This window comes from Penaeus monodon, chromosome 21, assembly GCF_015228065.2.
Source record: "Penaeus monodon isolate SGIC_2016 chromosome 21, NSTDA_Pmon_1, whole genome shotgun sequence".
In the NCBI taxonomy this organism is placed as follows: domain Eukaryota; kingdom Metazoa; phylum Arthropoda; class Malacostraca; order Decapoda; family Penaeidae; genus Penaeus; species Penaeus monodon.
The window spans coordinates 30,425,799-30,426,092 of NC_051406.1; positions in this window are offsets into that span (position 1 = coordinate 30,425,799).

A 294-nucleotide genomic window follows, 5' to 3' on the forward strand; every position below is an offset into this window, starting at 1 on the left:
AGGAAGAGGAAGAAACTGTATTAGATTAGAGACTCTCAGGACAACACATTCAAAGTTACTGCTTGTGGGCGAGTGGCCGTACATAAGCACGTGCATCTTTTAAACCATATGAAGCAAAACGGTTAAGAACAGTTCATTAACTCACTAGTGACAGTCCCTTCAATGTGCTACACCCTTCTTTTGGGGTGGTATCTGTAGCAGCAAATGGCTGCTGCCGGGGACCCCCGCATGAGTTACACACAGCGGGAGACTGAATCAGAGCATAAGCTACAATTTTATACCCCTTTTATGTTG